Source organism: Centroberyx affinis, unplaced genomic scaffold, assembly GCF_046629955.1.
Source record: "Centroberyx affinis isolate AG114_WGS23_722 - 3 ecotype Tasmania unplaced genomic scaffold, CSIRO-AGI_Caff_v1 ptg001109l_1, whole genome shotgun sequence".
Classification (NCBI taxonomy): Eukaryota; Metazoa; Chordata; class Actinopteri; order Beryciformes; family Berycidae; genus Centroberyx; species Centroberyx affinis.
This window is the reverse complement of record NW_027279651.1, coordinates 232,501-257,737: the sequence shown is the minus strand read 5'-3', so window position 1 is coordinate 257,737 and position 25,237 is coordinate 232,501. Positions and strand designations below refer to the sequence as shown.

At 45.3% G+C, this 25,237-nt stretch overlaps 1 long non-coding RNA gene across 1 annotated transcript in view; it reads left to right on the top strand.

The window, feature by feature from the left end:
* The first annotated feature begins 15,836 nt into the window (after positions 1 to 15,836).
* LOC139647740 (uncharacterized) overlaps positions 15,837 to 25,237 on the top strand; it is a 16,502-nt gene continuing 7,101 nt past the window's right edge. Inside the window, exon 1 of the long non-coding RNA XR_011695538.1 lies at positions 15,837 to 15,899. This is a non-coding gene — a long non-coding RNA (uncharacterized lncRNA). The remainder of the gene's footprint in view (positions 15,900 to 25,237) is intronic.

Here is a 25,237-nt window from a genome sequence, read left to right as displayed (position 1 = left end):
AATATCTATCTGTGTACTTGACAGCCAGGCTGTTGCTCTCCTCAAGGCGTTACTTAAGATATTATTAGTTTCTGGTGTAGCTACTGACAAAGAAATACTAACAATAATAATAATAAAGAGGAAGAAAAAAACACCCTCACCACACATGCCTATCATATTTAAACACAGACGCAGATTAACTTCCTGGAAAAAAGAGGCTGGTAACGTATCCATCTATTTTTTCTGTCATTTAATTATCAGGCCCTCTGTTTGAAAAATGCTTCCTGGAGGAATGAGAGGCACTGGCTTGGCTGTCACCTGACCTGCCGCTGTGGCGCAGGAGAATTGACAGCATGATTGAACGGGATTGTCTTTGCTGTATCCCCCCGGCTCATTAGGGAAACACCAGCCTGGGTTTCAGGGTGCTGACAGGCTGATTCGATGTGATGGGGTGCTCTCCGCATGAGCGTGCTATCCCCTCGGCTGCCGGGTGAACACTGCGCTCTGTGTTGATGGCGACGGCGGGCACGCAGATCGCGTTTCCAGCAGAAGCAGGAAGTGAGAATTGGAGGGTTCCTGCTACCAGGCCCCTCTTTCCTCCCGTTCCTACACGGAGCCAAACTCAAACCATGTGTGTTCGCACCCTGTGGACCTCCGCATACTGCCGGCCTCACTGTCTGGCTGACTGGCTGGCTGGCTGGCAAGTGCTGTGGTCCTCCTAACAACATGAGATCTCAGGAAACATTTCAGCCCCGCCCTCTTGCCATTGTTATTTGAAGCCCCCCTCTCTGTAAGTCTATTGGGGTCTCTTGGGGAAAGGGGTAAGTGATTCCTCTATATGTCCGGTCTCCAAAGACACACCCCTCCTTCTGCGGGCTTTCACTCGAGGTTAGGCACACGATGGATGTGATTGGGGAAGTACAGTAGTCTGTCTCCAGGGCCAAAGGTCATTTCCTGTTCCTCAAGCTGCCATGGGTTAATTAGTAGCAGATTAAGAAAAATGGCTTAAACTCACAATGACAATGGAGGAACTGGGCCACGGATAGATTGTAGGTAAATGCAATACTGCATTTAAATGCTTAATTGCACAGTAATTACATAAATTTATAGGGTTTGTAATTATTATAAAGAAGTGGATACATTTGTGATTGCAAAAAGTTATTTATTTTATCATTTATGATTAATTTAAATGGAATTGAATTTAAATAAAATATGCCATTGGCTTAAACAGAAGAAACAGTGCTGCAGCAAAAGTTGGTAATGCATTTTAAAAGAATTAAAGCTTCATTTTGATCATAAAGTATCATAATTAGCTAGAGCAGGAAACAAAGTCTGTCCACTAAGGAGTTAAACTATTCCTGTTACACAGTTGGCTGGCAAACTACTAATCTGTCAGCACTTGATGTGTGGATTTATTTGTCCTTTAAGAGAAAGCAGGGTGGAGAAAAGAGAGAGAGAGAGACAGAGAGAGAAAAGAGAGAGAAGAGAGAGAGAGCTCTGTTGAAGGTAGAGTTGTTGGGTGCTCCTGCATTTCTTCATATTGGAAAATGGGCCTCTGGCTCCCCAAACAACCCCTGCAGCCCCTTCACATCACTGCCTTAATAAGCACTTCTGATTAATACTCATAAAGAATGCAATATAAAAACGCCACATAGCCTCAGCCTCAGCCAGGTCTGTTTCAGTACAAACATACTGTATCTGTGCCAGTTGTTGACCGATTCTGCACTAAAACTCATTCTGAGCGTTGGTATGTGTACCTGATGTGAGTATTGCTATGTGTACCTGATTGTGTGTACAATGTCATCAAAGTCACTGAAGTACAATATTTTCGGTAATGATGGCATGTTCTAGCATGGGAATATCCCTAAGATGAGGTATTTACCTGTACTGTGAGGTATTTACCCTTTGAAAGTATGTTGATGGAAAGTGAGGGTGGATGAGGCTGATTAGGTGAAATACCTGTCTCTACTCTCAATCCTTCCACTTCAAAATGGCTGTTTACAGAAAACACTGACTGATGAAGGGATAATCTGTCAAAAATATATGTGCCATTGCTCTCTCTCTCTCCCTCTCTTCTCTCTCTCTCTCTCTCTCTCTCTCTCTCTCTCTCTCTCTCTCATTAACATTTACAACAAAGGGAAAGCTCCTGCACACTCAGTTTGCATGGGACACTATACCCCCAAAGAAAACAGAAGTGTAAAACAGTATAGTTACAGGGCTGCTACGTTGGCATTCTCACTGGTGCCGTCAAGTCCTTAGTGGAGGATTGTTCAGGCCGTGGTCCTGACTCATTCCTCTCCCCTCTCTCATGTGAAAGTCACCCCCCCTCCCATTTTTTTCTAATGAGACACATTGTGTGGACACCTGTGGGCTGCCATTTCCACTGGGGGTGAGGGATGGAGGCGTGGCAGCGTTGCCGGCTTTTAATCGAGACGCGTTGACTAATCGCCCAAGGATTAGGCTCTTAGACAAGGCCTCTTTCATTCTGACACTCCATACACTGCGAAGACTCTGTATGGAGATGGTGGGTGGGTGGGTGGGGGGGTTTGGGGGCGGGGGGGAGTACAGATGGCATACTGTACCTGTATGTGCTTTGTTTGATCATGCCTGAGCCCTCTGCATGCTCACAGAAACACACACACACACACACACACACACACACACCCTGAGGCTGGATGTTCCCCTTGTCCTGTCACTGCCATGGGAGACAGCTCTGCATATTTCTCACAGCAATCACATACTGTGCTTTTAACAGCGGAGGGGCAAAGGGATGCATTTCTGTGGGATTACCGGCGCACCCGGCCCTTGTGCTGTGTGGTACAGTTAGAAAGAGAGAGAGAGAGAGAGAAAATAAACGAGGCAAGCGCTTAATTGATTTTGAACAATAAAATCATTGTACCGTTTCACTTTATGTCTTTACAGCACCCTGCTCACTATGCCCCAAGGAGTTGACGTGTGTATTTGGGAACCTTGCCCTTTCTTCTGCTCATTTACAAACAAACACACACACATACACACAAACACATTCATGCACATGTGCACGGACGCGCTCTGACTGAGATTGAGTTTAGCGTGCCATGAATGGTTTGTGTATGTGTGTTTGGGAGTGGGCTGTGGACCTGTATATTGTTGTATGTAAATGAAGCGGGGAGATGATGTTGGGGCGCTCTGGCGTAGCACGGTCCTGATGTTACCCAGACTCCTCTGCTGTGTATTCTAGTGCTTGATGAGGTCATTCATAACACATAATACACACATGCACACACACACACACACACACACACACACACACACTCGTAGGCGCACGCAGAAACAAACGAGAAAGAAAGAGGTAAGCCTGGCATAGGATGAAGCCAAGTTTTTGGCCGAAGCTCAACCTATTTTCTGACTCATAACACTGTGTGACCGTCAGACGGAATATTTAATTGGTCCATAATTATATATATTTTTTTCAATTCCACATCCCACTCTTGTTTATCTAGTTTAATCAGGTAACATACTGTAAGGAACAGAAAGGCATGGGCATAAGACCACCATGGGTCCAGACAGAGAGAGACAGGCCTGAGTTGGATTTACAAAAATAATGGAAGGAGCAGTGCAAACTAACAGTGGGTCTACTGGACTTACCTGGCCACCGGGTGTCAGGCAGCAGGCACCAGGAGACGGCCCTGGTATCCCTGTTCCGGTCGAGGTTCTCTCTGATCTTTTCAAGACATTCATAGGGGACTTCATGAATCGCTGTTTGTTTGGTAGGGACCAAAATAATGAGATTGTGCATACGAGTGGCCGGAGTGGCTGTGATCACACTCCATGACAGTGTGATCGTGAGGACACATCGAGAGGAGACAGTTGTGGCGGTTCTGCCACGTGGTAAAGATTCCCTTCGGAGGTTTACCGGGCACGACAGACTAAGAGGAGACCCAGGACACGCTGTAAGGACTTCATCTCTTAGCTGACCTGGGAGCACCTTGGGATCCCCCAGGAGGAGTTGGAGGAAATTGCTGTGGAGGTCTGGGCTGTTCTGCTCGCCCTGTTACCACTGTGACCCTGACCCTGACTTAGATAAATAGCTAGAAAAAAGATGGATAAATGGAGGACTAAGAGAGGTAGAAGTTTGGGCCTCGTAAACTTTTGTCTTTTCCACCTTCGACTGATGCAAAGGAGGGGAGGAAGTTTAGCACTAATACATACTAATCAGATTGTTGCTTCTAATCACTTGATTTATTTTGTACATGTCATTGAACAGCATAGTGCAATTTATAATTTGCAAGAAGTGTTTCATGCGCGATGTCAGGTAGCTAATTGTGATGGAATGCATTGATAATCTAGATAATCTACCTGTGGTTTCTGTGAATTTGAGCAGGCCTTCTCTCATAAGGTGTGACATGCTGCTTTTCTAGATTCTCCATGCTACAGTCAGACCTCTAAAGCCTCTGGGTTTCAGGTTTCACACACGTCTCACATCAAGGTAGAGTTGGATCAAGACTGTGTGTATACTGCTACATGGTAAGCCCTCTCTGAAAAGGATCTGGTGCTGAGCAAGCAAAGACCCACAAGAACCATGTAACATGACAAAGGAGGGCAAACGCCACAGTGACTTTTGTCTTTTTCAAAGGCCTCTGTCAGAGTAGCACGTTCCAGAGGTCTTGTATTGTTCCCTCGATTAACTCTTCCGGAAGTTTCTGTTTGCATGAGCGGCCCAGGAACCAGCAGGCCGGGATCTTAAGACGTTTTGTGTGTCTGATTTGTCACAGTGACAGACTTTAAAAAGGTCATGCATGTGTGGCAGGCGGGCTGGGCTCAGGTGCACAACACTCACGTCAGCTACATGTTTGCTTAGTGGTCTTGTGTGTTCATTCACCCTTGTAAACTCTGAAGTAGCCTGACTCAAGCAAACATGGATGCAAAAACATGCTTGAGGAAGCCACCGCAGTTAAATATCAGAATCCAAAGTGGTTTAGTTGGATCCTTTACTTTGGATGAATTGTATGGTTTCACTTCTAAGATCAAATTTCTCTGTGCTGTGCTTGATCTTGAGTACCTACTGTGGCCTATTGTGTGCCGAGTCACAGGAGCAGAGTACCTGGAAGCAGCTGCTGACCTGGCTCTGCAGTATGTGTGCTGTTTCACTCATCTGGTATGGAAAATGATAACAAAGGAAATAAATTAACTAGCAGTAAAGCATTTGCGGTTGGGGAGATAGAAAAGCGAGACATACTTTACAGAGAAAGGGAGGGGCAAGGCAGAAGCTGAGGCTGCAGGATATGAATAGGTGTGTGTGTGTGTTGATGTGTGTGGGTGTGTGTGTCTGTGTGTGTGTGTGTCTGTTTAGATGGCCATGTTTATGAAGCACAAGGCTGGGAACAGAGTGTTTGGCCCTCCAGGTGTGTGCGCCGGTGGTTGTCGGGGCTTGTGAGGCCCGCTGCGGAGGTGGCTACGTGACAGCGGTAATGATAGGCTGTGGCGGGTGAAGACATGAGTGTGTATGTGTTTGCCTGCAGGCATGTGTTAGCCTGGCTGCTGATGACACACACACACATGCGCACATACACACACACACACATACACACACAGACACACACGGAGTCAACAATGTACCATATATCAGACTTCACGTCCCACGCAGTGCGAGCAATTAGACCCATGACATCAGGATGAGTGAGCACTTGCCAAGTGAGGAGGGCCAAGAGCTATGATTCTGGGGTCAGATACTCAGCAACCAACCAGCACTGTCTAAAATGCAGCCAGATAAACCAGGTGACTGAGGAGTCAAGTTCAGGTTCAGCTCTAACCTTGCAAAGAGAGGGTCAAGTACCTCTGCCTGTTTGGTTGCCTCTGACTTGTGGACTTAACAAGGTGATCTGTATTGCTAGCTCTTCAGAGTGAAAGTTGACTGGATCAGATTTGTTTTGACTCCCCCAGCTCCCCAGCTGCCAAAATCTCTAATCCCACGGGATGACAGGTTACGAAAAGACTGTCCAATAAATGAGCTACTTGTGAGTCCATGGGACTTTTGCTTGCAAGCCCGGGTTTGTTGTAATTGGGCAGTGTAAACCTAAACGAACCAAATACAAAAATGCTACAAATTGAACTTTTTATGTTTGCACCGAAGAAAATTAACTGTAGGTGTGATTGCCCCCTAAGAATTCTGTCAATTTATGTTGCAGGTTTGAAGTTTGAAGTTTCAAAAGATTATATTTATGGTCGCTGATCAGATAACATTATGAACTTCATCTCTATAGTGGTAAATGGCATACAATGCAAGCTGGTCTCAGGTCAGCACATGTATTCTTAAATACTGAAGGCACACAAGCTTAGATCTGCAGATGTTTAAATTAGTCCCCTGTTTTATGACAAGCACATACCTGGAGCTCATTAAGTGGCATCTCCGACGCACTACCCTCTCCTGTCATTTACAGTAATGCGTAAAGATAATAGTACTGCTTGACAAAGATGCATATTGTTGTGGCTTGCCATGAGGCCTTGCATCTCAGGGAAGCAGAACTGGCTGTGGCTAGCCGCCTCACACAATAAAGCTCTCAGGAGGATCTCTCCAGCGCTGGGGCGTTCCGCAATGGTCTCACCATGCCGGCCGCATCCGCCTGCCCAATTCTGCGTTTCCCTGTTCTTTGATACCGCACCGCAGCGCAAACACACACATACACACACACACACACACACACAGAGACAACAGGCAAGCTATTGTCTTGTCTCACATAGGATAGACTCAGAACTACTCATGTCTGCATGTCTGATCTCATGGTATGAGCTGTCGTGTGTAGGTCAGTTGGTATGCTGCTGCTTTATATCAAGATGACTCTCAACTGCCATTCAACTTCTTAAAACTAAGTCATATGAAAACCAGGAACTTGCCACACCACGCGCCCAATACCACAGTAATATGAATTTACTCCAATCAGATGGACAGCGGGCAACCAACATGGCCAAAACAACCAGCTAGGTTTGGTTGGGTGGCTTTTGTCCACAAACATCAGAAGCCATTGTCAAGTGCCTCTATGTGAGTCCTTGTGAGATTATTTTTCTATTTCATTTTATATTCTAAATTCGACTCTAATGGAGCAGAGTTCAAAGGAGTGGAGAGGATATTTCCTGCTGTCTCAGGGCTTAGTGTGAGTTCAAAGCCATCCAACTGTTGACAACAGCTGGCTTTCTCAGGAGCAAACTGTCTCTGTCTTTCTCTTACTGTACAAAGAAGCTACCGCTCCACTGCTGTAGTCAATCCCCAACAATACAACACTATACATCTCCCCATGCACTGTAGCAGGGAGCTTTATGATTTAGATGGTATTAAGCTGTCTGGAGAGATATCAAAGCTTCCTTCCTCTATCCTAACTCTTGTTGTTCTTTCTCTTCAGTTCATTTCTTTTCCAGTCTCAGAGACTGCAGTGCCCAGAGGCAGTGTCAGTGCTTATATTTGTGATTTTCTTGGCAGAGGAACAATGGTTTAGTTTAGGGAGTACATTCCTGATTATTGACACACTGTGGTATGGAGAAGGATTAGTGAGCGTCTTGGTTTTCTGATTCCTCAGCTTCGGCTCGTGAGCAACACCTGGGCGTATCCATGACAACAGGCATCACAATGAAACAGTGATTTCGCCACCAACCGGTTCGACAGAGACTCTGTGGTGGTGCTTGTGCAAGGAGGGTCACTAAAGAGAAGAGAATGAGGAAAATGTGTGCTTGACATTGCTAAATCCACCCAATACAGTGTGACACAAAATCAGTGTAAGTCCAGGTGCCCAGCTACTGTGAGAGATTAACTTTTGACAGCTCTGCAACCTTTCTGAATGATAACACGATTACATTGTACAATATAACATGGGTTTTTCTCAAATCTTGCCTCTTCTTTTATAAATATCATGAACTGTTTTTGTCCTGTAGAAATAGGGTTGAGATGCTGGTTTGTGGTCTCTGCAAGAGGAGCTGTTCCCATTCTGACAGCCCTGATTACCTGTGTCCGGCCGGCCCACATGCGGTCTGTGGTGAGATGGCCAGATAGTTGGGACTGAGGCAGCATTGTTAGCCAACAAGCAGCACGCTGAGGGTCTCCCAACGACCTGCTCTCCTCAATCTTATCAGCAGGAGCCCGCAGGAGCCCACAGGGCCCATATCAAGCATCCTGGAAAAGACTTCCACTGACATCATGGCCTCCAGGGTCTAACCCAGTTACGTTTTGATCCTTGTAAATTTTCTGCCTTTCTGCTAATTTTGCTTTGGTTTTGCTAGGTGTTTTTTCAGACCACTGTAGGACAGCATAAAAAAACATTACACTACATTTTGAAAATGCTCCATATCAAATAGAACGTTCCCCCATGATGAAAAGGCCTAACAACATTACCAACTCTCTTCAATCCAATAACTATGTCCCTGAAATAAAATCCAGAATGCAGGATTCATTTGTATATACTGTATGGGTTGAGGCTTATTGTTTCTGTGGTAAGCCATACCAAGTCTCAGAAATAAATAGGAGGATGATTGGTAAATGCCGCTTGTTGCATTTATTTCCTACCAGCTGCTTACGAGTCATTTTGGAATCAGTATCAGTTTAGGCTTGCCTCATTATTAGAATGATAGACACAGGTTTCAGTGGTTTCTGACATGACGTAAATTATGTTTGTTTTAATTTAAAGAACATTCTTTGTGTAAATTCAATCCTGGCACTTGTCCAGGAATATTTTGGCTGGAAACACCCACGCTTTGATTGACAACTCCAATCTGCAGTGTGCGGTTGCATTCCGGAACAATAATGTATCATCATATTGTCCTCATGAACATAGTTTATGATAAGTAATTATTTGTATTACTACTTTTATTAGTGCGATCTTTTACATGCCATGTAGTCTGTCCCGCTGTGGAACTGTGAAACAGAATGCTCACATTCTCTCAAGGGGTGTCTGTAGCGGCCTCTATAATGATCAAATTTCTGATCAAATCATTTCTGCTCAAAGTTCAAGTTTCCCAAAATGTAGGGCTCAGCATTGGTAAATTAGTTGTACTGGAAATGATAGGCCCTTGATTCATTCATGCAGCTTCTGTATCCTTTCCTGTGTGGAGCATGAGCCATGAAGACAAGCAGATGGTTATCGCTGCCTGCTGAGCAGAGAACAGTGCGTCCAGATTAAGTAACTGTCCACGCATCCCAGAGGTGACTGTAGTAGTCTAGAGCAGAAACTTTATCTCAAACTTCCACCAACAGTTTTACTAATGAGCACTGATAAGTAAGGTATTTAGGGCATTTGAGTACCCTGTCATGTGCAATTAGAGGTGATATTGCTTGGCAGGCCAGACAGCCGACAAATATGCCAAGTCGGGGAAAACCCCGTCATTTTCAAGCCCATCTGAGTCATTGAACAATTTCAGCTGTCTTGCTGGTGGCTCACCTGGACTGCATTGCAAAATACAGATCTCAGATGATGTTTTTACCTAATGGGAATTTTTTGTAGTTCTCAGTATGTATTCCTATGGATAACTTTGCTTTTACTTCACGACTCCATTTCCTGACTTGGTGCTCAGAGGCTCATTGCTCCCCTCCCCAGACTTTGGTTCCTCCTTCTACAAGACTGGCTTTCTAGACTCCATTTGGACTCCTTTACCCATACTACTCAGCTTTTGTGAACTTGAGTAATTGCATGCCAACAACCCCTATTTTTCACAAAAAAGTTATTCATTCATTCATTAATTTTCTTTACCCCCTTATTTTTGTTCAGGGTTTAGGGGGCTGGAACCTATCCCAGCATAAACCGAGTAGAAGGCAGGGAAATACCCTGGACTGGTCACCAGTCCATCAAAAGGCACCAAAAAAGAAGTTCAAGACTATAATCTGTAAAAACAGACAAATACACAGACAAAGAATTCAGATACTGAAAAGGTCAGCTGAGAGCAGGTGTGGGTGGCAGCCTAGAATAGCACATAAATTGTGAAAGAAAAACAAACATCCTTCCTGATAGCTGAGACGTCAAGAAGACATAATCTAACCAGGGAATGAAGGCTGAGCAGAGTGTAGTGGAACCGGACTCAGCCTGTTCAGGAGCCTCTTCACTCACAACAAGTGGTTTTGTTTGGCACTGTCCCTTTGTTGACGCTGTCAGGTTCTCATGCCTATTAGGTTGCTGTCGACCAACGGGCACCATGATGACATGCACCGCACAATACCATTGGCTGGCACTGCGTCATTGTCAAATTAACGCCTGCTTGCTTGGCTGGAATGCTTGTTCTGGACCACTGTAGTAGAATGGCTCACAGGCTTTGTCTTTAGCCTTTAGACATCTGGCACAGCAATGTAGTTTGTACAATGTCGATGGATGAGGTACCAGTATGTTTTTTAGCCTGAATGCCAGGGATGTGTTTTCATAGAAAGGCACTGTGACATCATTGACAGGCCTGACACATTTACCCGAAATTCAAGATCTTGTTTCTTAGAATGAGAAGATCTTTTCTTTTTTTTTTTCCCTGGTCATAATCCTTTTGCCATGCAGCATGTGGCTGGTGTATGTGCCATGTCATGCTGATGAGGAAGTTCTGTATTTTTTTTCCTGATGGCTCATCTCTGTGTGGGCACTTGAGTTGGTCCGGCCCTTTCGGCAACAGAAATTCACCCGCCAGTAACGAAGAGTGTTGAAGGCTTTTGCCAAGGTCTTATGGTATAAGGCAGCGTGGGAAGTTTGGTGAACTTCCTGACCCCACGCATCACCACAGCACATTGACCCTCATCACGTGACAAAGGAATGTTCTGCATCTTTTGTTTTAACAGCCATGGCACTCTTGGAGTTGAGAGCAATTTTGCATACTATAGAATGATCACTAGCTTGGCATTTTGCCCTTCCATTCTCCTCCAGTGTTCTTCCCAAATAGGATTTGCAGGCAGCTCTCTCCTGCATCTTTTAAATCACTTCAAGCGCTGCTGAAGCGCTTTTCACCCAAGGCGGGCACCAATCTAATGGCATCATTTGGGCCTGCTCACATCGAGAGAATCGACCCCTTTTTTTTCCACTGAAGGTTTTGTGAACAGGGGAAAACAAAGGGTTGGCCCAGTGAAGCGCATCTCGGCTGGCTGACTGAATAGAGGGGCCCCTTTCATGGCTGTTTATGAGCACCCCTCTTCAAAAACACACATACAAATCACATCCAGTTCTTCCACTGGCTCCTCTGATACAAGGATGATGGGAGGGGGGGTGGGGGGAATCTTGCGGTGCCTCTCTCTCTTTTCATCTGTTCCAATTGATGCATTTTCACCCTGTGTCACCCCAACTTTACTATCTGATCCATCAGTTTGTCGTCATGGGGTTATTCACATGTTACATAAGAACAAGTTGGGCATCTCTGCTGAAAACATCATTAAAATGATTTATGTAACAGCAGCGAGACAGAAGACGGAAATAAAAGCTCCCTTTTTATATTGTCCACAGTCAATCGTTCGTCAAAAGACAGGATATAATTTATGAAGACAATAATCTATTGTCAAACAACACCATGGTCATGTGTGTGTGTCATAGCTCTATAAATCACACAATAGAGTGGCATCAAGTTTGCATTGGCTATGGGGATAAGGAAGGAGATACTGTGTTCCTATGTGTCTGTATGCACATATACGTGTTTACATGAGAGAGAGAGAGAGAAATTTTGTGCTCATGCAAACTTGTGGGTGCATGCCTCTTCCACTGGGCCAGACTTGGGGGTCAGAGAGCTGACAACCTTTTAACAAATTGCAAGTCATCCCACCATGAAGTAGTCCTTCTTCTTGTAACTACCTTTTTCCGCTCTGTGTCATATCGCTGCGGGTGTTCAACAGGTTTGATGGACAGGAGGAATGCAGGCTGAGGGATTTGTTTTGTCGTGGCAGTCCATTCTTTGGGTGTTCTTAAGCAAACAGAGTAGCGCTATGTCCTGTTTTTACGGTTTCACACGTCACTGTTCAAACTCTCAAACAGGCTGGTCCCAAAGAGTACACTGCAGAGAGCAAACACTGCTCTAATACTTCACCACACTGACCTTCTGCTAACTAAAAACACACAGACAAACACTCGCACAACCACCTTTTATACAATTAAGTCATGCAATGCAACAGGATGTGAAAAATGTTAATTTTGCTTCTAAGGGAAAAAATGAGTTTTTATCATTTATTTGGTGTTTAATAACTGCAGCAAAGCAACAAAGCAGCAAGCAACAAAGCAGCAAAGCAACAAAGACGTGAAAAAATTCATTATTTTTGCTGTGATGTTTACGTCAACCAATTTTCCCTTTTGTTTCACATTAATGTGGTTTATCCACACTGGATAAATAGTACATGAACAATCTTGTCACTCTCAAAGTGGCACCATTCAGCTCAGAGTGTTGATCTTAGTTTAACACTGCATCCGCCGCTGCGGATGGGGTCATGACCTCTGACAACTGTAACGCCTTTTCAAAATGCCTTTTTAAAACGCAAAATTAAGATTTCTTTTGATTGTAGTTAATGGAATGGATTTTCCATTGTCTATATGTCAGGAAGTATCACCGACATTTAATGCAGCACAGGTCCCATAAAGATGGGTGGTGGGTGCTAGTTGTCATCTTGAAGTAACATAAGAGCGCCCCATTTCTGGCTCTGTGTGCCAGCTTAATTGAGTGCGACTTTAATGTGCATAGGTCAAATGCATGGAAAAACGGTGGGAATTCTGTGGGAAAGTTTCAAAGCCCATAAAAAGATGGATTTTCAATAGCCCCCTGATTTCCAACAAAACATATTGAAACGGTACGATGTCTATTTTTGTTAGTGCCATGGAAAAATATGGAGGAAGTGTGTAGCGTTCCTCAGTTTGTGCACAGAACTGTATGCATAGGCTTTAGTTTATGTAAGCCTGTGTGAAGTAGTTAGGTGCGTATGTGTCTGGACTTGTGTGTCACTGCAGTGTTCCTTTACAGTACTGCCAAGCTGTGAGCTCCCTGCCACGCTGTCCTTTTATACAAACATAAAGGAACCAAACAGCACCTACTGCCTCTATAGATCCCTCTGGCATCCCCTCTTTGTCGTCCTTTTCTTTCCGCTTGTTTTAAATCTGTCTCTGATATATGAGGCATTCCTTTGTGGTTGTGTAATGTGGTGATTTGAGGCAAGGAGAGAGGAGTTATCGCACAGCAGAGAGAGGGAGAATGAGAGAGAGAGAGAGAGAGAGAGAGAAGCAAGTCTTGCTGGGTTTCATGGCCTACTGTGTGCTCATATTTCTCTGGGTAGCAGGCTTATCGCTGGCCTCCTCAGCTCTTTCCGTCATGCGTGGCCTACCTTAATCTCTCTTGTGTACTGTAAACCGCCCCTAATAACCCTGCACACGATTAAAGCAAACATCTTAATAACGGCCTGCCTCATTATCAGCCCGCACTGGGAAAATGGGCAAGGTTCAGCCTCACCTCGTCAGTTTTGTGTGGCTCAGAATTAAGGCAGAGAATAAGACATCCTCCTTATTTGGTACCTTTAACAGAAAAAAATGAAGCTATACATGAGCTTGTCTGATTTTCTCATTTTGAAAACTGGAGGAATCGACAAGAGTATTGACGTTTTACATGCAATTATTGTTCCTGATGAATCTGCCATATGGCGGGGTATAATTTAGGGGGTGTTATGAGTTTATGCAGAGACAGGCAGCAACCAAGACAGTGAGGTGCAGGATTGAGTGTAGGGTGTTGCTCTAGAGGGTGCTGTTTACTGAGGAAATGTGCTTGCTTTCTCCCTCCATGCCTGCCGCTCTCACTTCATCTTACTCCCCGTGATTCATTGCACAACAGAAATCTCCAAAGCATAAAAAAATATACATCTTAAATGTTCTGTACAGTTCTCTGAATCATTGGTCTTGGCAGATATTTTTCAACCAATTCTATACCAAAGTCAGCTCAAGGAAGATGGTTCAGGCACGATGAGGCTAAACTCTTGAGGGAAGGTGGAAAGGGAAAAAAATATACAGTATATATAAAAAGAAATGGATGGTGACTTCTTGGAGGAAATGTTTTAGAATCCGTGTAGTGTCTGAAAGAATGTGTGGTATTCTGCTGCAAGGCTTCGTAGACGTGAGATTAGGCCACTGTAATCCCTCTGTGCGTGTGTGTGTGTGTGTGTGTGTGTGTGTGTGTGTGTGTGTGTGTGTGTGTGTGTGTGTGCGTCCCCCTCACCTGTGGCTCCCACTTTCACAAACACACACACACAGGGACATACAATTGCCGGAAGATGTTTACACAAGTTTCACACAGCCAACAAGGGAAGATGATGAGCTGTCAGTCAGTCAGACCTCCATCGGCAGAACGGAGATGGGGAAGAATGCGTCCGCGGCGATGGTTACACCTGTGCTGTCTGCGGTCTCCTGCGGCGGTATTGCAGGGTGTAATCCCTAACATCGCCTGTGTTTACGCTTGTGTTTTAGTTACAGGCCTGATAGTTGCATGCTTTAGAGCTTAGATGGGACTTCTGCTTCACTTACTCTTCAGCCTGGCCCAGGGGCATCCTCCCCAGCCTGCCACACACAGCCTCGTCCCGTGTACGCATACAGTAAACAAACAGAGAGCTGTTACACATCCAGTATACATTTTAGGCATGTATGCATTCAGAGAAACTTTTGTTATCGGTCAATGTAATTTACAATAGTTTCAGACAAGTTGGTGTGGTTTTATGTGTATCAAAGTAAAGACAGTGTTCAGTATAAAGTTGTTTTTTAAAAGTAGGTTGTTTATGCTGAAACTCCTCTCTAAATTTGGACTGCACTATTTTTCTGTTGATTTGGAGTTGGATTGCCATAATAGAATCATTTTCAGGGAACATTAAACTGTGGTTATTTCCTTATGTACTCAGAGTATTTGAGGAGGTCTTTTTTTGTTGTTTTATATGGTTAGTATTTCGTCATGAGTGACGCCGACTGTACCACTGAGGTCATGAATGGGGAGGAGAAAGCATTTTCCAGTGCCAGTGATTGAACTCACTTTTTATTTTAGGAAATAACCTAAATTTAGACCTCGGGCTCGGCCAAAGGTTCGCCCCAAACTCCCTCAATGACACACCTTTCGAGAAGTGACTCTTTACATCTGGTATTTTTATTATAATCACACTTTTTTTTTTTCATTTTGTTTTGTTTTCTTTCTTTTCTCTCCTTTTCTGACAGAGACACACTGTAAGAAGAAATGATGTGGTTCTGTTTTTCATTTATAAGATTTGCTGGGTGGATTATTATAGAGAGGGGTCTAATTACAAGTAAAGGAAGGACATGCTTCGGTGCTGTTTATGAAAACACTGTGTTCTGACGTGAGTAGCAGAGGAGAACCAGTAACAGGTCCTCTCTGCTTACACACCCTCCTTACAGCAGCGCTGTAATGGCTTGCTGTAATGGTGACATTTCAAACCTTCAAAGCTAGATGGCCAATTGGATAATGGGATTAGGTTTACCAGTCTGGGGAGCTAACCAAGCTGTGACAGTACATAAAGGTACAGATGCCAACTTGTGCTGACTGTGCCAAAATCGTACGTTACGTAAAGTCTAGGCCAATAAAAGTGCGGTATTGAACTCTTGTGGTTCTTCTTTGTGTGGTGTGACATTGATGACAGTCACCAGTCGATCATCTCTGTTATGTCTGTCTCTGACCCATTCTTGTCAAGAAGCTCTCAGCCCCACAGTGAAGTGGTCAGTGTGTTGGAACCTGGTCCTGTGGGTTGCGGCTTTGAACCATTTTCCAGTTGCACCTCACGTTACATATTCTGACGCTGTTCCACCCAAATGAACCCAGCTGAACAAATGGAGAGGCAAGAGTTAAGCAGATATAGCAATGTAATACTATACAGTTGTTGTGTGAAGTGACGTTTGGCCTCTTTTTGCTTATTTTCCACAGTCAAGGAATCCAGATTCCCGGAATGAGATGTCCTTCCTTGCTTCCCAGGGATTCTTGCGGTGAGTATATAGGTTTCCAGAGACGTTACAAATGGTCTCAGCTTGCTTGTGGTGTCCCAGTGTTAAAGTTCTCTCCTGTAAACCTCAGCTGTGTATACCTTATCCCTAGACATGTGGTACTATTTGGGTAGCTTGGCTTTCCTAAGGTAGTTCCTAAGATGTCCTGTCCTTATCTCCAAGGTGTCATGGCCACCGGTGTTTTGCTTTGCAGTTCTTGCGGTCTTCTTTGTCCAGCTCACCCGGATGCTCTGAATGTCTTTACTATCTGGAGAGAAATGGCCGAGTGCCAGAGACTTATAATGTTACTGTGGTTTAGGCTTATAAAACTCTTGACGCAACTCATACTTTGGCTGTTGGCACAATCGATAGCCAAATGCTGTTAACTATTTAACTTGTTTTAACATCAATCTCTCCTGCCAGGTCGGGCCAATTTCTAATATATATAGAAAGCAGAAATCATTTCTCTTTTTCCTCGGTCAGACATGAATGTGGACAAAGTTCTCTGGGAATTTTTTGGTGTAGTTTTACCCTGTGTTGAATTTCAACTCATATTCTTTTCACAATCTTTGAGGGAGTGCTTAAAAGATCACTCTCAGCCTCAGAAGGGCATCTTAAAACAAATAATTTCATTAGAGTGCACTAGAAATTCACAGCCAGCAGCACTGTTTTGCGACTGTGCTGTAGCCTACGGTACTCAATGTACTCTGCCCCCCTCTCGCCTCCGCTCAAACCCCCCCTCCCTCCCCACTGGTACCCCCCATCCCTAACTCCCTCCTTCGGCTGGTCCACCCTCTACCAACCAGTGTGTGCCTGTCAGCATGTCACCCCAGGGTGATGCCCCTCTCTCAGCCCCTCGGGGCCCTTTTGACTCTGCAGCGCTCTGTGTTTGCCCAATCATTTGGGAGCCGGATACAGGGATGAATTGTTAACTACAGCAGGTCAGCCTGTGCCCCACAACCCCCGGCCCTCTCCGCTCTCCCCCGACCTGCTGTTGACTCATCTCCATGGCGATGGGGCAGGAATTTGTTTTCTCTCATGCGTCCGCTGCCAGCCAGCTCCCCGCTGCTCTCCACCACCACCACCACCCCCTCCTCCCTTCATCCTCTCCTCCGCCTCCAAGCATCCAATCGAAGGGCAGTTGGAGGGAGTCACGTGGTGGGGAAGTGTTAGGGGTGCGTCCCGCAGAGTGGAGAGGTGCTGTCACTGGAGCTTTGCTCTGCTCTGCTGGGAAGGAAGGCCTTAGGGGAAAATGTGTGCGATTTGTTTAGTTGGAAAGAGAGTTCAGTCATCAATGATTTCCTGCCACACACGCACGCAAGCATTTCTGAGCATCCACACACGTAGTCAGAAACCCACACGCATGCACGCACACTCAGGTTTTGAGAAGCCAACTTTGTGTTTGTCGGGGCAGGCCTAGATGCAGCTTATGATATGTTGCAATCTTTGTATACTGCTGAAATCCTCCTCCTGCAGCCATTGTGGTGGCCTTGGTTAAAATCATTCAACTTCTGTTTATTTATGCAGAGCAGTGAATAAGAGAAACCCTAAACAAAGAGGGCCCTACCATATACATCATAGGTTTGTACCAAAGTCTATTTCCACGCTTCACATAACGCAGTAACACAGCACAGAGCGACACACTGTCAGATCTCAAGTCTTGCATTCCTCTTTAGTATTTATGGCTTGAACAATATCCAGAGACAAACAGATGTATACAGTGATTTTTGTCATAAGAAATGCTTCATGCGTCGCTCCGTGAGTTGAGATTTATTGTTTGGTGTAGTTGTGCTGAGGTAAGCCTGGTCCACATCTGTACTAAAGGTCTTATTCCCATGATTGTCTCAACTTATTGACGAGCTTGTGTGTGTGTGTGTGTGTGTGTGTGTGTGTGTGTGTGTGTGTGTGTGTGCGCCTGCACACGCGTTATTAGCTCAGGGCAGGTGAGTGTTTGCCTACCTGTCTCCCTTTATGAGGTGAGTGTTTGCACAGGGAATGCCCCACGTCCGATTTGTCATTGACTCTTATTGTTCAGCTCATCCAACTGGTGCCTTGAGGTTGAGTTCTGCTGTGCCCTGGCAAGTGAGAAATGTGCTTTTCTTTCTCTTTTTTTTTCTCTTCCTCTTTTGCTCAGTGTATTTGCACATGTTCTTGGATGAAAATGTGACTTGGTGGAAAAGTATTAGAGATGGTAAATGCATTCCGAATGAGAATGAGAGGCGCCCAGACCTGCATCAAGAAAAGTGGAGAGTGAATTATTGAACATCATACTTAGAGAAGTCGACTGTCACCCGTTTCAGAGAATTTACAAAGGTTTTGATGAAAGCCAGGGTGCGAGCTTGGCCTCTGCTTCCCATCTGTAACTACATAGAAGGCTCTAGAAAATTACACAAGTTGTCAGACTGCAATTACACAACATGCAAACTGATGTGAGAAAAAAAAAGAAATAGTATGAGGTGATTCAATTGGAACGGAATGACTATTCTAACCAGGCACATCCTGCAGATATGAACTGTGATGAGCAAGGCTGGCTGTGTGAGGGGCGGTGCGGCTGTGTGGTGATGAAGAAGCCTCAGTGACCTCAGGACTAAGGTCTCTGGTTTAATCCCTCCCACCGCACATGAATGGTTAGCAGAGCCATTCCAAATGCCATGTGTGGGTTTTTATGCGGAGTTATTCCTAGCAAGTTTTAGTGTTAAATACAATTTACTGTTGCATAATATCTTAAATAGTATTTTTGAGAGATTTATGGTTGCGTGTAACAATTTATTTGTGTATGTATGCGTATTTCTTTGGATGTCCATGTAAAAAATGTGCATATGTGTGTGTGTGTTTGTGTGTGTATATTTGAACGTGCGTGTGCATGCGTGTGTGTGTGCTTGCGTGTGTTTGTGCGGCTGTCGTCCTGTGCCACCGACTGGGTGGTCCTCACGGCTGGTTTGATGGTAATCCCCCTGTCCCATAAATCAGTGTCCGGGCTCAGGCCGGGAGCCGATGCTGTGTGACCACCGGAGCGAGGGGCTCGGAGGCACTAAGCCGAGACCCCCGGCTCCTGCCCCGGCCCGGCCCGGCCCGGCCCGGCCTGGCCTGGCCTGCCCCGGCCACACGTCAGCTCTCCACACCACCTTTAAAATAACTCGTCACGCATGGCCGACCTCGCAAAACGGCCTCAACCCCACGTACGACTAACAATACAAGCCACGCTGAAAGCAGAGGGCGCGCTCATAAACCATGCTGGTGTTCTGTGCAGCACCAGAGCATACTGTTTCACCCTTTATAACTTGAACAGTAAAGAGTGTGCATGACATTGCAAACTTTTCCTTTACCATTTGGGTTTTGTTTTCCCAACTTTTTCAATATGGATCATTATTTTTGCAATTTTAAAAATGATTAAAATGTATTTGCTACCAATACAGTCTGTTTGTTCTGACTAAACCTTAAGTGACTTCAGAAAGCCTTCCAGAGAGCCGCTCTCAGTTCAAATGTTTTTGCCTGACTGAAAGTGCCAAGATTAAAGCCATATCTTGGTCTTTGTAGGCCGTATACCTCTCTGTGAGAAAGAGGAGGGAGGATGAAGGCCTGTCCTAGCTGTCTGGCTGGCGTACAGCTCTCCGCTGGGCTTTTATCTAGGGAGATTGGTTGCAGCTCTGCCCGGACCTGGCTCCCAGGGAGTGCACAGTCCTGAGACCTGTGGCATTAATAAAGATAATGCTGTTTGGAATAATAACAGCCAATTCTGCCCAATAGAGGCGAGAGACAACAGAGACAAGTGGAGAGGAATACAAAAGGAGCCAAGATGAAAGGCTGAAAGGTAGGCGTATGCTCCCCTCTCTCTCTGTCTGCTGTGGGAACTGATGGAACATATATCAGCATACTGCCACACAAACACACTCCTGAGTGGGCCCTCTCTGCCGATGGTGACCCTCGGGTGCCATGATGCAGAAATGCAATTTGTTCTTTTGTCTGCCAGGATCACAGAGGGAGAGCAGTGACTTGTCTTTCTTTTTATTCTAACTCATTTTTTTTTCTTTGGCTCCCTCTTTTTCATTCTCTTTTTTTTTCCCATTGCCTTCGCTGAGTGCAATTTAGTTTGATGAGCAGGTGGTCTTTTTTGAATCTCACAGTGCTTTTGGCTTCCACCTCTGGCGTGTGGGGCTTTCAGTTGGAGTCAGTCATGTAGGCCAGGATTAGAGCGGTGGAGGAGGAGGAGGAGGAGAAGGAGGTGCAGTAAGAGTCTTGGTATGGGCGACCCCAACGCCCTGCAGTCAGGACCATGCAGAGTGCGGATTGAAAGAGTTATTTTGTAGCTCTCAGGCTCTCAGCCGCACCCCAGATGGCTTTTGTGCGGGCCAGGGCCGTGGCTGGGGGACAGGGTGAGGGGAACAGAGTCCTTCAGGCTCGCTGAGTCCCCAGGCTCAGCAGGTAAAGCATTGTGGTTCCAGCGCAGACTGGGAAGGCAAATAGTTGCCGTCTCGCCACTTTTCCACCTTGTATCAGAACAGTGGAGTGAAACAGAATGGGTGGATTAGAGCAATGGGAAGACTTTGCTTCTCCAGACACACACACACACACACACACACACACTCTCTCTCACACACACACACACACATATACACACACTGAGATTAAGGGCCTCTGACCATCCACTCTAGTAAGACCTAGTGGAGCATTCCATCTGATGTCACATATAACACAAAAGAGTCAGTAGAAGAGATGGAGGGAAATGTTGCTGTGTCTGCGTTTCCACTGGAAGCCCTTTCTCCTCTTTGGCACACTTTCCCGGTTGCAGAAAACTGCACGGACTAAATTACAACCTGCTCTCATCGCATTATCTTTGATCGCCGTCATCACACGCTACTAACTAACCCTGTTGCTACTGAAGGGAATTTATGGCCCATCACGGCTTTATCTCTGTCCAGCATTCCTCTGCAATAATCTCCACGGTTACGCCTGACCAAACAATCAATATTTTGTCAATAATGCCATGCAGGTGTGCTCTGTTGCTGTCTTTCCAGCGTTGACGTCCTGTGTCATAAAACCCTTTTCTATCGTGGGAGGCGTCAGCTAAGGCACAGAGCTGTCTCCACTAGGATCAGGGCTTTGAGGTCTGAGCTGTAAATCAAAGCGGGAGGAGTGTTTGGTTGGACCGCTCTGTTCCCCATTCTGGGTTTGTCCTCCCAGTGTTTGTCATGGAGGTTTCACAAGTGGCTGCTTCCACTCGGACTGATAAACAGTGGGGATTGGATCCAGACCCTGCTGGGTTCTAGCTGGAGCCCCGGGGCCTGTAACCACACAGACCGGGAATGTTCGTCATTTGTTTATTATTGGTGATATTTGCCCAGTCCTAATCCCTGCCTGGATTAGCACTGATGTGTTCCTCATCCCACCTTTTTCCACCAGCGCAGTCCCTGACATTTACATTAGGAGTTTTGAAAAGTGTTTGTGTTTGTTTGTGCGTGGTGAGCTTGCGTGCACGTGTGTTTGTGTATGTGTGTGTATAATGTGTGTGTGCCATTTCACATGTGTCGTCGAAGGATGTTTATAATCAAGGGAGTTTGACAGATATCCCCTCTAACTCCATCCCATGTAACACTATGATCAGTGTCAATAGGAAAACTCTGTGACTGTGGCTGATATTCTATCCGGTGCCAGGGCATCTTGCTCTGTGGCTGTGCATGTAGCTGGAGGCGTGTTGGGATCTAATAATTCAGGACTCACGAAAGTGTTTTTTTTATTTTTTTTTTCTCAAACGGAACACTCTGAGCCCTGTAGGAACCGATTAATCAAAGAAGCTGAATGTCAGCGTGGCGTCAGTGGAAGCGGAAACTAGTGATGTCATGAAAGAGGGGAGAAAGTGGTCAAAAGTGGTGCTTACGTCTCCGTCCGAGTGTAGCGAGAGTATTGGCCGAGAGTCACCTGGAGCAGAAGGGGAACAGCGTTTACTGGTTAACTCGCTCAGCTTGACCTTTCAAGAATTGATCCCGAACACTACATAAATCTGTTTCCAGTTTCAAAACACGACCACGCACATGCTCATTAACATGCCGCACTCTCTCACCCACACAGTGTTTTTGTGGGTGAGAGAGTACTGAAAATCTGCGCAAACACTCACACGGAACCCACCCCACACACACACACACACACACACACACACATAAACAGATATGCGCACACAAACGCTGTACGAGTGACAGACATATAGCATGTAATTATGTATGTTTATGTGTGTGGGCTATGAGGTCATGAGGTTGAGGACGGCCACTTAAAGCTTTTTGGAATAGTAGACTTAAACCTGTCTCAGAGAGAATCTCATCTCATTAGATGGAGCCGTGGGTTGTAGACATAACCGGTCATGATTTATATGCGTACATGGAGAAAATCAGCTTGATCCAAACTTAGTAAACCCTCAGTGGAGGACTATACATCCCCTAAACCCCTCAGTAGAGACACTCATTCTGGGTGTGACTGACATACTGAATGTTCGACTCTTCCTCTGCATCCCTGTACAGAAAGAAAGGTTTTACTCACCGCACATGGAAGCTGTCCAGCTGAATCACAGCTGAGCTCCATGGCATGCTGGTTAATTGGCAGTGTTTGCTAAGTGCAGATATGCTCCACTATGCATATCTTCCTCAGTGTCCCCTGTACTGCGCCTTTTAAAAGTGTCCTTTAATTGGCTGCACAGTCACAGTCTCCTGCTTTAACTGTCCCCTGTGGTACCTGAATGTGTCCCGTTTGACCCTGAAGCCTCAGGGGGCAAACCCTGTATTTGGCAGCTTAAACCAAAGACTAGCCTGATTTTTTTTTTCCTTCTTTAGTTTTTCAACCTTTTTTATGTTACCACACCTTCATCTCTTTCATTCTCTGCCTCTGTTTCTGTCTTTACGTAATTTGAGCTTTGAAGGTGATTTCGTTTTCAGAGGGGCACTGTAGAGACCCTGAAAAGCCAAATCCGCTCAGTTTCAACACCTTTTCATATCCCTTATGTAGCCAGTGTTTGTGTGAGTGTCTGCCAGCCTCAGAGCCGGGTGGTTCTGTCACCATGGGGACGTGCCTGCCTCCGCTGCCCCAAAGAAAGGCCTCAAATCTGGGCTTCGTATAGGCCTCTGCCTAGCCCTTCTGATAGATCTGGCCATGGCTTCTCCTCCCTACACACCAGTAACTTCCAACCGGGCTGCATCAGCAGTATTGAAAGACCTGAGAGCACTGTGATCCCACCATGGGGTGTATGGCTGTGGCTCCGCCTGCACTACTTCTAATCCCCTTCCCTTTTAACCACAATGGGAAACATGTGCTTACTCTGTGTAGGGTACAGGCCCACCATGGGAGAGGCTGTTTACTTTCATTCTAAAACTAACATTTCACAGCTCCTGTGACCACTCCTGCTTACTTACCTCTCCTAGATTTGAAGAGGTGATAGGGGATTGTTTGGTGACATTTTCTGTGTCAAACAAGATGATAAGCCACCACTGTTTGCCGCTCAATAGAATCGGCTCCTAGCTTCTCACCTCATAAAATTGAACCCACAAGTGAGGGTTTTTTTCCACATGATCTACACCCTGGGAGGAGGGTAGAGCGCTGTCTAATTTGTCTTTTTAAAGAGCCGCTTGCTGTAACTTTATTATCCTCTTTTCTATTTCCACTCTTCATTGAGTTTTGGTTCAGTGTATGACACTGATAATTGCGCCTCTATGCTGCTTGGTGAGAGGATTAAGCAAAAATGAAGAGCTGAGCTTGTCAAAACCATCTCCCAAATCACCCTAATCCCCCATGTCGGATTTTTCCAGATGTGGGGAATATATCCCATCGCTGTATATTTTTAACACCCAGAACGGAAGCTAAAGGTCTCGACTATGGTCCCTGTCCCTCAAGCTCTGTCCTGTTTTCAATGGTAAGACAGTTGTTTCTGTGTAGACAGGGTGCTGCAACACAGAGAGATGCAGTAGAGTGGTGTAAAACAGGAACCAGTGGCTGGGTGCCAACTCCGAGGACAGGAAATGCACTCCAGATGAAGATACTAGGTCGTGGTTTATTTTACCGGTGTGTGTGTGTGTGTGTGTGTGTGTGTGTGTGCTGTGAGGAATGTTTGCTGTAGGACTGACCATATGTGTCTTGACTAACATCACAGCATTTGACATACAGGACATAATTGGTAACTTACAATTATTTTACTGTGATCACAAATCATACACTGTTTGATGGAAATATATACAGTATATATATATAAGGATATATATATATACTGTATATATTTCCATCAAACAGTGTATGATTTGTGATCACAGTAAAATAATATATATATATATTATTAAGGATATATATATATATATATATATATATATATATATATATATATATATATATCCTTTCTATACTATACTATTATGTGGACAGTTTCTGTGGTTCAGTCTGAGGCTCTGGTGACTGATTCCCAAATCCTGGCCAGTGGCGCCGTGTGACAGTCAGATCCTGTCCTCCACAGGTGTGGCAGGTGATCTGAGGGATGAGTGAGGTCTTCCTGGGGCAACGACACCCCCCCATCCCTGCCCCATTCTGTCCTTTCCTGTCCTCTTATCTGAGCATATCCAGTGCAATCTAAACCAGGGTGCGGCCCCTCTGCCCCTCCATTCCCCTAACTACCACCCCCCATCTCTGGTCTTCTCAGATGTCGCAGGTCTTGTGAAGACAGAATGACCCAGTGAATGAACTTCAGCGGGGCTGACAGAGGCCTGACGCCCCACCTAGAGACCCCACTGCCTCTGCTGCCTGTCACCCACAACCCTCTAACTTGCATGTATTTACTCACTGTAATATGGTGCAGAGCCAACAGGAGCACAACGAGATAGACACCAGATCTGTTTTAGGACTGATTTAGTGATTGGTTTTCCAAGGTCGATAGAGAAGTCATTAAAGTTTCCTTGCAAAGCTGTAAAGCCAAAATGAGATTTGGTTCTTGATTCTATCTCTGCTGCTTGTTGGTTGGGCCAGGGGGACATGCTGATGTAGTTGAAGGGCTTGCTGATTACCAGTGTGGAGCCTAATGTAGATCCTGTAGGGAAGGAGACTTGTACCTCCTCCAACTGTCTGGTTTTGATTAAGCAGCCCAGTCCAACAGCAGCCAGCCAACCAGCTTCTCTTGCATTCTGACTTGGATAGAAAGACTGGGAGGAAAGACAGAATGGCTGTACATGGCTGCAAGATTGATCTCTAAAGCTATAATATGTACACATATAGAATAGTGTTCAGAACCAAACAGGCAAGCAGTGTGAAGGTGTTTGTGTGCTCATCACTTATATGGAATAGACTGTCACTCACTCACTCGCTCACTCACTCGCTTACTC